Genomic DNA, 9,143 nt, shown 5'->3' with positions numbered 1-9,143 from the left:
TTACGCATCACTTTGCAATCCAGCATAATACGACTTGCAGGCCTGATGTGGCCTTTAAACCAGGAGGCACCTAACCACACTGTGTTAGGGTAAAACTTGCCCATCAAAGTAAGGCCTTATGATCTATTTAATGTATTGTCCTAAAGAGGTTAATTTTAATGATAATATTTGCCTCCAATAGGAACTCACTTGGTGAAGTCCACATGACTGAAAATTAATGAATTCAGCAACTGTCTGTCACTAACAAATAGTAATGGGTGGCAAGTACAATTCACTCAAAGGCACACTGGGAAATTATATTGGCGGTGTGGCTTAGGCGTGGCTTTCAATTAGTTATTTTTGGCCACCCATAAGTGGAAGTGTTGTACCAGTTTAACTGTGGTATGGTCATGTTAATAAAAGTTTGAACATGTCCACTGCCAGTCATGAAGTTTTTGTAAATGCTTACATAAGAGCATGTGGCATTAAATACTTAAAAGTAAATATTATTGTAATGTCCTTAATCCAACACAAGCGACCTTGTCAAGAGATACGGAAGTATTTGTGTAATGGTTAAAAATACTGTATGAGGTGTTATTGATGACACCATTGGTGCAAACTATATACACAAGTCACCTTGTCAAGAGGTATGGACCTCTTTGCACAATGCTATTGTTACAAACCTCCTTGTGTTAAAAAAAACGTTATTGCATAACATCGTTGGTATAAACTATATACACTTCCTATTGTTAAAAATAATATGAAGTGTTATTGCATAACAGTAAAAGTGTTCATTCCCTAACACTGACAAAGTGTAACAGCATCAGCACTAAGCACTGTGTAAATTTAACACTGAAAAGTGTGGACCCGCATAGACACTGGCATAGTGTTAAATGTAACACTGTCAGTGTTGATTTAACACCGGAGAATTTGCTGTGTGACTTGGTTCAGTGACTTAATGTAGTTGGTGGTGGGTGACTTACTAAAGGACTTGCAGTCACCATACCCTAGCTCAAGACCAAAAATGTAAAAGTAGACTATAAAAAAAGGATATTAAAATCATTCCAATCCCGATTAAAATGCAACCAAATATGGGCAGTATTTTGTTACATATATTTGAAATAGGTATTTAAATTACTTCTCACTATTTTGTAATTTATATATTACACACTGGACTGAACTACACTCCAATGTATTTTGTAGCAAGATACATTTAAGAGCTGTAGTTTGTATTTTTAAAAGTTTGTATTTTTAAAATACAAAATACTTTGATACCATTGTTTTTATAGAGGTTCACATTTTGTGGCTCCCTTTCATCCTGCACTGGTATCAGAAGTCTGATGACACTACGGTGTGATACGAGTGTCTTAGGGATGGTTGAGAGAATGCCAAGAGTGTGCAAAGCTGTCAAGGCAAAAGGTGGCTACTTTTAAGAATCTCAAATATAAAATATATTTTGATTTGTTTAACACTTTTTTGGTTACTACATGATTCCATGTGTGTTATTTCATAGTTTTTTGATGTCTTCACTATTAGTCTACAATGTTGAAAATAGTAAATAAAATAAAAAATAAAAAACTTGAATAAGTAGGTGTCCAAACGTTTGACTGGTACTGTATATTTGTCTAATTTTGTTGTCTGTTTTGCATGTTATTTTGGCATTAATACGGGTCACATAAGTTTGCAAACAACGTAAAAAATATATATAATTGAGTTAATAAAGCCGCATACAAACATCGTCTCATTTTTGCTTTCTTGAGTAAGGCAGCTCCAAAATGCAGGTGTTTCAGCCTAGCTCAGTGCTTTCTGTGGTGGTGAGGCAGCCAGCGGAAAATACAGCGCATAGGGATTGGTAATGTTCTCTTGTTGTGCCGTGATTGGCTCAGTGTTCTGTCACTCACGGGAACACTACATCACCGCAAAATCTACAGGGAGAGCTCGGAAATTCAAACCCCTTGGGTGCTGCCATAGATTTACATTAGAAGTGCCCATCCAAGAAGGCTCAAGGTCATTGGCCACAGATAAAATCACGTCAAGTCTCATATACCGTAGCTTAGATTGAACTGATCATGTCAACATCATACTTTAAAAATCTTTGCTAGTAAACTAGACAAGAAGTTATCATCATGAATCAAGTCGACAATCTACTGGCAAATCCTTTTCATATGAAGAGAAATGATAGATAACGTATCGGTGCTCATCGGTCATCAAACAAGCTAAGTGCCAGTATAGAGACAAAGTAGAGTCACAATTCAACAGCTCAGACACAAGAGGTATGTGGCAGGGTCTACAGTCAATCACGGATTACAAAAAGAAAACCAGCCCCGTCGCGGACCAGGATGTCTTGCTCCCAGACAGACTAAATAACTTTTTTGCTCGCTTTGAGGACAATACAGTGCCACTGACACGGCCCGCTACCAAAACCTGCGGGCTCTCCTTCACTGCAGCCGAGGTGAGTAAAACATTTAAACGTGTTAACCCTCGCAAGGCTGCAGGCCCAGACGGCATTCCCAGCCGTGTCCTCAGAGCATGCGCAGACCAGCTGGCTGGTGTGTTTACGGACATATTCAATCAATCCTTATCCCAGTCTGCTGTTCCCACATGATTCAAGAGGGCCACCATTGTTACTGTTCCCAAGAAAGCTAAGGTAACTGAGCTAAATGACTACCGCCCCGTAACACTCACTTCCGTCATCATGAAGTGCTTTGAGAGACTAGTCAAGGACCATATCACCTCCACCCTACCTGACACCCTAGACCCACTCCAATTTGCTTACCGACCCAATAGGTCCACAGACGACGCAATCGCAACCACACTGCACACTGCCCTAACCCATCTGGACAAGAGGAATACCTATGTGAGAATGCTGTTCATCGACTACAGCTCAGCATTTAACACCATAGTACCCTCCAAACTCGTCATCAAGCTCGAGACCTTGGGTCTCGACCCTGCCCTGTGCAACTGGGTAGTGAACTTTCTGACAGGCCGCCCCCAGGTGGTGAGGGTAGGTAACAACATCTCCACCCCGCTGATCCTCAACACTGGGGCCCCACAAGGGTGCGTTCTGAGCCCTCTCCTGTTCTCCCTGTTCATCCACGGAGGCGTGCATGGCCACGCAGTCAACTCAATCATCAAGTTTGCGGACGACACTACAGTGGTAGGCTTGATTACCAACAACGACGAGACGGCCTACAGAGAGGAAATGAGGGCCCTCGGAGTGTGGTGTCAGGAAAATAACCTCACACTCAACGTCAACAAAACAAAGGAGATGATTGTGGACTTCAGGAAACAGCAGAGGGAGCACCCCCCTATCCACATCGACGGGACATTAGTGGAGAGGGTAGTAAGTTAAGTTCCTCGGTGTACACATCACGGACAAACTGAATTGGTCCACCCACACAGACAGCGTTGTGAAGAAGGCCCAGCAGCGCCTCTTCAACCTCAGGAGGCTGAAGAAATTCGGCTTGTCACCAAAAGCACTCACAAACTTCTACAGATGCACAATCGAGAGCATCCTGTCGGGCTGTATCACCGCCTGGTACGGCAACTGCTCCGCCCACAACCATAAGGCTCTCCAGAGGGTAGTGAGGTCTGCACAACGCATCACCGGGGGCAAACTACCTGCCCTCCAGGACACCTACACCACCCGATGTCACAGGAAGGCCATAAAGATCATCAAGGACAACAACCACCCGAGCCACTGCCTGTTCACCCCGCTATCATCCAGAAGGTGAGGTCAGTACAGGTGGATCTAAGCAGCGACCGAGAGACTGAAAAACAGCTTCTACCTCAAGGCCATCAGACTGTTAAACAGCCACCACTAACATTTAGTGGCCGATGCCAACATACTGACTCAACTCCAGCCACTTTGATAATGGGAATTGATGGAAATTATGTAAAAATGTATCACCAGCCACTTTAAACAATGCCACTTAATATAATGTTTACATACCCTACATTACTCATCTCATATGTATATGTATATACTGTACTCTATATCATCTACTGCATCTTGCCATCTTTATGTAATACATGTATCACTAGCCACTTTAAACTATGCCACTTTATGTTTATATACCCTACATTACTCATCTCATATGTATATACTGTACTCTATACCATCTACTGCATCTTGCCTATGCCGTTCTGTATCATCACTCATTCATATATCTTTATGTACATATTCTTTATCCCTTTACACTTGTGTGTATAAGGTAGTAGTTGTGGAATTGTTAGGTTAGATTACTCGTTGGTTATTACTGCATTGTCGGAACTAGAAGCACAAGCATTTCGCTACACTCGCATTAACATCGGCTAACCATGTGTATGTGACAAATAACATTTGATTTGATTGGACAAACGTTACACAAGTTTGAAATCGCAAATTCAACAATGAGTAGTTTGGAAGGAATCAGTGGCTAATTGCAAGCTTTGCAAAGCAATCTTTAGCCTGATATTCAGTGGAGAGGGTGTGTCCAAGTCTGGGTTTAAGGGTCTCTTTTCCAAGCTTAAAAGGATAAACATTCACAACACACCATGGACCAGAAAAGGTTGAATACATTGGCCATGCTGTCAATCCAGAATGACTTCTGCCACTTTCAAAACAACTGAAAACTCAGAAATGGGAAATCTCAGACTTCAGTTATTTCAAGACAACTGGGAACTCTGGAGAAAAAAAATAGCTCCGACTGGGAAAATGCGTTTTGAACGGTCATCCAACTCAGAATTACAAGTCGGGAACTCTGGCTTCTTTCTAGAGCTCCGACATGAAGATCACTGACATCATGATTCATACTTGTTAGTTGTCTTGAAAGCACCATAAAACCAGAGAATAACAGACTTTGATGACAAATTTACCCACAAGGACCGCCGTGCCACTTTCCGGTTCAAGTGAGTACAGCACAACAAGGGGTGTCCAGAAATGTCTTGTATGCTGCTGCATAAATTATGTAATATGCCAGGGAGATATGTATACTGTAGCTAAGAAAGTAATGCAAAGTGTATGTTGTGTAGTAAGCTGTTAGTAGCCCATGTGCCTCACCCTAATAATTTGGTCCCTTTCCCACTCATAACTTAGCCTACTGTTCTGATTTGGTGGTGCACATGTAGCCTATAGCCTGTTTTAGAGAAATGTAATAATTTAAGATTTTAAGAGCTTTCATTGTATACTTATATGCCCCCTTAATTTATCCTACAGTTCTGACTTGGTGTAAAGGGAGAATACTGTAAGAACGACCCATGTTCTGAATTCTGTCACTGTACATTTCAAAAGTGCTGAACAAAGTTATGACTACATCCATCCTAGCTCACTCATTAATGTCTTAATCGAAATTACGGATTGCCTCTTATCCGCTCGTCCTTAGATTTGTTTTGTAGAGCAACCACCTGATTGGTATTGGTTTCAGTAGAAGACAAAAAGGCTACTCTGCACACACGCGTGTGGGACATCATCTATAATAATTTGTCTGCTCTACATTATTTTGACCAGCAGGTGCCACTAGTGTGGCTAGAAAGCCTTAATGCGTCAGGAAGCTTTGTTTCCCCATCACTAGTTATGACCATGTCAACTCTGTTTACTTACAAGTACAATGCAACATTTAAAATATTATTAGACCAACATGTAGACCATGTCAGAGGTCTTACACATACACAACATTTGTAAGGGTCTCTAGACCCCTTCTAAACAGGGGTTGTGTGTCTAGACGTATAGCTGTAGCCTGGAGTCTGGGTGGTAGGTGTAAATGAGGAGAAATGGGGGTGACATGTTAAAGTGGCTATTATCTGATGGTACCACTGTTGATAACCAGGGCCAGTTCCAGGCATAAGTGAGTGGGAGGGGTGTGGGGGAGGACTCAGTGGGGTCTAAACTTACTATTAAGAGTAAGAATAGATTCGTAAAATGAGATCCAACAAGAACATCAAGGGGTTAGAAATCCAGGGGATAGAAAGTGTCAACGTATGTCTACGACTCTAGTTTTTTCTTAAGTCCGCAATCTGGATTCCTACAGTCTTATTGAGATCACTTTTCTAGCCTCTGGATTAAAACCTAATTATAACAAGTGTACCATATTACATATTGGATTGTAAAAAAAAAATTATCAAATAGGGTTTACACTACGTTGTAGTTTACCAATAAAATGAGCGGATGGTGAAGTAGACATACTTGGTATTCACATCTCAAAAAATATAAATTAACTAAACACAATCAATTTAAATAGAAAGTTAGCAAAATAGATAAGATTCTGCAACCATGGAGAGGTAAATACTTTATTTTTGGGAGAAAATAAATCACATTGATTAACTCTTTGGTCCTATCACAGTTTACTTACTAATGGCGCTGCCTACTCCACACAACTCATTTTTAAAATCGTTTGAGAAAAACATTTAATTTTATTTGGAATGCTAAGCCAGACAAAATTAAACGTGCCTATTTATATAATGAATATGAATTTGGGGGGCTAAAATGATTCAATAGTAAAGATTTAAACCTCTCACTAAAAGCTTCACTCATACATAAGTTATACTTAAACCCAAAATGGTTCGCCAGTAGATTATTAAGTAAGGCCTTTTTGCCTATAATCAGATTATCAATTTGTCGGAAATGAGAAGTTGTAATGAAATTTTGTTAAAAGTATTGCCCTTTCTTAAACAAGCCATATGTTACGGCAGATTTCCTCCTCTTCGTCTGACGAGGAGGTGTAGGGATCGGACCAAGACGCAGAGTGGAAAGTGTCCATGTTTTATTAAGAAAATAAACTGAACACTACTCGAAACAAAATAACAAAGAGAATCTAACCGAAACCAGTCCCGTGTGGCACGAACACTGACACGAAATACAATCACCCACAAAACCCAACACCGAACAGGTTACCTTAATATGGTTCTCAATCAGGGACAACGATTGACAGCTGCCTCTGATTGAGAATCATATCAGGTCAAACACAGAAATAGACAAACCAGACACAAAACAATGAATGCCCACCCAACTCACGTCCTGACCCACTAAAACAAACAATTAAAACAATAACTAGGGTCAGAACGTGACACCATACAACTCTGGTTACAATTTCAGTTTTATCTTCCAGAAAGGATAGAACAAATATTACAAAAATGTTGTTTAAACTCAAATATACTGATTAATTAAAAAAAACATTCTTCATGGAAAAAATGTTAGAAATGTGTACTTATTAATGATATTATGAATAGAAACAGAGTTGTGTCACATATGCAGCTATCAAAAATACCTACTCAATCCAAATTTACAACCAACTGATTGCAGCATTAGCACACAAAAAAAGGAGGCGGCATGTGGAAAAGAGAGAAGGTAGGGAACTTGTTTGCTTGTCATATATTAAAAGACACAAATTGGCTGAAAGGAACTGGCATAAATAGAAAAATATACCAGTTTCATTTGAGGACACAAATGTGGAATGCTGCGCCATACAGGTTGTAAAATAAATGGGAAGAGATTTGATGTACCAATTTCATGTCACATGGTTTATGAACTGGTACAAAAAAAAAAAAAGCTTGATTCAGCACTTAGAATTTTTTTAATAAAAATGATATACAATTCTTGCCACCAACAGAACGCTATATATTATATATACACTGCTCAAAAAAATAAAGGGTACACTAAAATAACACATCCTACATCTGAATGAATGAAATATTCTTATTAAATACTTTTTTCTTTACATAGTTGAATGTGCTGACAACAAAATCACACAAAAATGATCAATGGAAATCAAATGTCTCAACCCATGGAGGTCTGGATTTGGAGTCACACTCAAAATTAAAGTGGAAAACCACACTACAGGCTGATCCAACTTTGATGTAATGTCCTTAAAACAAGTCAAAATGAGGCTCAGTAGTGTGTGTGGCCTCCACGTGCCTGTATGACCTCCCTACAACGCCTGGGCATGCTCCTGATGAGGTGGCGGATGGTCTCCTGAGGGATCTCCTCCCAGACCTGGACTAAAGCATCCGCCAACTCCTGGACAGTCTGTGGTGCAACGTGGCGTTGGTGGATGGAGCGAGACATGATGTCCCAGATGTGCTCAATTGGATTCAGGTCTGGGGAACGGGCGGGCCAGTCCATAGCATCAATGCCTTCCTCTTGCAGGAACTGCTGACACACTCCAGCCACATGAGGTCTAGCATTGTCTTGCATTAGGAGGAACCCAGGGCCAACCGCACCAGCATATGGTCTCACAAGGGGTCTGAGGATCTCATCTCGGTACCTAATGGCAGTCAGGCTACCTCTGGCGAGCACATGGAGGGCTGTGTGGCCCCCCAAAGAAATGCCACCCCACACCATGACTGACCCACCAAACCCGCCAAACTGGTCATGCTGGAGGATGTTGCAGGCAGCAGAACGTTCTCCACGGCGTCTCCAGACTCTGTCACGTCTGTCACATGTGCTCAGTGTGAACCTGCTTTCATCTGTGAAGAGCACAGGGTGCCAGTGGCGAATTTGCCAATCTTGGTGTTCTCTGGAAAATGCCAAACGTCCTGCACGTTTGAGCAGACACATGCACATTTGTGGCCTGCTGGAGGTCATTTTGCAGGGCTCTGGCAGTGCTCCACCTGCTCCTCCTTGCACAAAGGCGGAGGTAGCGGTCCTGCTGCTGGGTTGTTGCCCTCCTACGGCCTCCAAGTCTCCTGATGTACTGGCCTGTCTCCTGGTAGCGCCTCCATGCTCTGGACACTACGCTGACAGACACAGCAAGCCTTCTTGCCACAGCTCGCATTGATGTGCCATCCTGGATGAGCTGCACTACCTGAGCCACTTGTGTGGGTTGTAGACTCCGTCTCATGCTACCACTAGAGTGAAAGCACTGCCAGCATTCGAAAGTGACCAAAACATCAGCCAGGAAGCATAGGAACTGAGAAGTGGTCTGTGGTCACCACCTGCAGAACCACTCCTTTATTAGGGGTGTCTTGCTAATTGCCTATAATTTCCACCTTTTGTCTATTCCATTTGCACAACAGCATGTGACATTTATTGTCAATCAGTGTTGCTTCCTAAGTGGACAGTTTGATTTCACAGAAGTGCGATTGACTTGGAGTTACATTGTGTTGTTTAAGTGTTCCCTTTATTTTTTTGAGCAGTATATATATATATATATATATGGCATACAAATCTCAGCTCTGTAGATTTTACT

This window comes from Salvelinus fontinalis, chromosome 18 (assembly GCF_029448725.1).
Source record: "Salvelinus fontinalis isolate EN_2023a chromosome 18, ASM2944872v1, whole genome shotgun sequence".
NCBI classification, from domain to species: domain Eukaryota; kingdom Metazoa; phylum Chordata; class Actinopteri; order Salmoniformes; family Salmonidae; genus Salvelinus; species Salvelinus fontinalis.
Note: the sequence above shows the minus strand (reverse complement) of the source record.